Here is a 3659-nt window from a genome sequence, read left to right on the forward strand (position 1 = left end):
TTCTTTCTCATCCCCCACTCCCTCTCACCCTCCCTCCCTCACAATGCCTCTTGAGACATTTGAGAAAAAAAATCACTAGAATACAGTATAAACACCCGAGGAAGAATAAACTACTCCATCCATAGTCAAACACACATACTTGTCTTCCCTGGCCGTTAATTGGCCCAGTGAAAAATATTGAAGTGCTCGTTAAACAGTGGCTAGTCGGTAGCCATCACCCTACACCTGACCGGGCAAAAAAAAGAGTCGTCATAAGCGGAGTACATTCAGAATGGAAAAGGGTTCTCACCGTAGTACCACTGATATCGAGTCACACTGTCAAGCTTGCGGACGACGCGAAGATGTCCAGGAAGTTAGCATGTCAAAACGATGTCACAACCATGCCAAAAGATCAGCACGAAGTGTGTAAATGGTCTCGAGACTGTAATGCTCTTTATCATTACAAAACGTTAGCGTGCACGTAAGATACAACATCCATAACAACAGCTATTCAGTTTATAACAATTTCCTGAAGGCGGCGTAACAAGTGGGAGCAGCAGTGGAAAAAAGCCAACCGAGATTTGGGAATTATAAAGGGTACGGTATCCTCGAATACAAAGATAGGAAAATGCTTCTTCATCTTTATAATCTCAAGTACTATACGTCACAATCTGGATTGCTGTAGCATAAAAACCCTACCTCCAGAAAGACTTAGCGTCCCTAGAAAAGGTGCAATACAGGCCGACTAGAATGATACCGGAACAATGTCGTCTCGATTATCCAAGTAGACTAAAGGCTTTAGCACTAACAAATCTTCAGACAAGACACAATACGGCGCATCTCACTGAAACATTCAAAGTCCTGAAAGGGATGGTAAACGTGAACCAGGGCCATTTTTTGTGATATCACGCACCACCAACACGATGGGGCATAACTTCAAGCTCACCCCGTCTGGTCCCCGAGATATGCAAGAGATTGTCAGTTGGTTGATAATGTTCAAGGGAGGGCCACCAGACTGGTGCTGCACTTCGGCACCTCAGCTACCCTGAGAGATTGGAGCGCCTGAACTTGCCTAGCTTATACTACAGACGGGCAAGGTGGACCTAATTGAGGTGTATAAGCATCTCAGGGGGCACTACTCAGTTGAGTGTCCTTACTTGGAGCTGGCGGACGCTCGCCCCACAAGGGGTCACAGCTCAAGATTGAAGAAGCCGCAAGTCCAGAAAACTGTGAGGGCAAACTTTTTTGGAGTGAGAGTTGTGAACTCTTGGAACAATCTACCAGAAAGTATTGTGGCGGCACCGAGTGTAAGCTCTTTCAAGACAAGATTTGACCAACACTGGAGCAGGTTCAGGTGCATTCAGGAGCCGGTGCATGCCTAGTACTTGCCAACAGTGCGTAACAGAGACGTGACCGATCGCCCAAGCGGCTAACAAGCCGATCAGTGGTGAAAGGGATAAAATTGAAAATATATCATGAAGAACGAAGATAATGAAATTCTTCACACCTGTCTACCAGCCAGCTCGAGCTGTAGTAGCGAGAACAGTACTAAGCATCAAACTAGCTCTAAACAAAGGTATCAGGAACAATGAAAGGATCCTACAAAGCCCACTGCCATTTTCCCCTTGGCATTGCCACCTACAGTCTGGGTGACCATTGGTTAAATAAGGTAAATAAGATACTTTATATATTACTAGTTACTGGTGCTAGCATTGATATCTTCGTTTTTTGTTCTCCGTGGTAAGAATTCAAAGAAAACGAAATAAATTTTTCTTTGTTTCAATGGGTAACTTTAGTGTTTATATCCTTTTGCCATTAATGTATACACAGAATGCTAAGCGTAAGGAACTGAAATGATAAATAATGAATCTGACTGACCTGCAGTGTTTTATTGTGTTTCAGAGAATTAGTTCATTTTTTATTCACCCCCCAAGGTCCCTCATCAATAAGAGAGGGATAGGTGGTTACTTCTGATCCGACGATCGTACCATGACATTTTTTACAGGAAATTAGTTCATCTCTTTAATTTATTTGCACTGCCAATACATTTTGAGATAATAAACGTATGTATCCGGAAATAAATTGTAATGCGTAAACTTATTTGTTTGTTACCAATTAAGACATTTTATATGAAATCTTTTGATCCGGAACATTGTCACCTGGACCTTCACAATTAATAAGTGAGTAACCCTGGTATAGGGGATTGACAATGGTGAGAGGTCACTTTTTGTCCTAATATTCAACGATATGATTCATGATTCCTAGAATTTGGCTGGAATTTTTTCACCACTTCACCGCTGCTTTCATAGATTAATTAAGTCATATTCTCTCCCACCTCATGAAGATAAGCGTGAAGATAAGCATAAAATTGTAAACCAAATGTGATTTGAAAATTCATTACTAAGATTCTACCTTTGCGAGATGAGTTCACGCATCTTTATTTAGAGGAAAAATGATGCAAGGGTTGCTAACTGTGGGGGAATCTGAAGCCCAGCTGGGACCTATAATAATGGAGTAACAAAATACTACTACTACTAATAAAATTGCAAATTTTTATCATTATGCAAAATTGCCATTGTTATTATTAGCAGTAGTAGTAGTAATAGTATTGATAGGGCTTACTGTTACTTCTACTCCTATCATCATTCCATTGGTCAGCCGGGATGCAATTCAAGCGATCAAAGTTAAACTCTATAACCAATTAAACCTCAGTATGATTCGCTGCCATAACAGACCTGGATGGACTGAAGGGATTGAAAGAAGTGTATGACTGCAGCCTCTGTGTGGTGAAGAGAGATGCGATTATATCTGCTCTTCACACCTAAACAAAACACTCGTTGTTTGGCTTGACGTCTCCGCCACACTTACCAAGTTGTCAGAAGATGATTATTAAAAGCTTATTTGAATATATGAATATAAGTAAAGATTTAGGTACAGAGTACTAGTACAATGATATTCATGGGGTAAGAATATCATAGAGGTTGTGTTTACCTTAATGTTGGGTTAGGCAGTACAGGACACAGGTACAATATAGGTAAATTGTGGCACTAACTTATCATCACGTAACGCTGCCTGCCTTACCCGTCATCTTGTTGCATAAGTCTGATACATGGAGTCACCATTGCATCGCGAGTCTTTTTATATGTATGTTTAGGTTTCAAATACATATATCGAACACTAAACAAGACAGAAAATAATCCACAACTATTTTCTTAAATTGTCAAATACTCCACAAACAAAAGCGATTTAACCTGGCCAAACCTTCATTAAGAACAGTAAGAGAGCTTTCTTCAATCAAGGAGCGACAGACGTATGCAAGTTTACCGGGCTCTACCTCACGAACTCTCAGGACACCAGGAAAATGAGAGGAGCCTTAAAACAGGCTTCCTTCTCTCGACAAGGTAACTACAAGATATTGTGGTCGTTGGATAAAAAAAAAAAAGGTGTGGTCACCCAGTCAGGAAATTAATGGCTAATCTCAAGAGAAGTCGGTAAGTGGCGGGCAATGTGAAGTAATGAATGATCTGCCTATCTGGAGTCAGTCATGCAGTCTACTTTGTCTGGGTTTGCCTCAGTTACTAACTCGTATACGTAATCCACTAATTGTAATTTTCACTCCCAGCTATAACAAAGCATAGCATCTTCACAAACTCTTACATGATGCAATGTAGGAAACATTG

The sequence above is a fragment of the Homarus americanus genome, unplaced genomic scaffold, assembly GCF_018991925.1.
Source record: "Homarus americanus isolate GMGI-L3 unplaced genomic scaffold, GMGI_Hamer_2.0 scaffold50165, whole genome shotgun sequence".
Taxonomy (NCBI): domain Eukaryota; kingdom Metazoa; phylum Arthropoda; class Malacostraca; order Decapoda; family Nephropidae; genus Homarus; species Homarus americanus.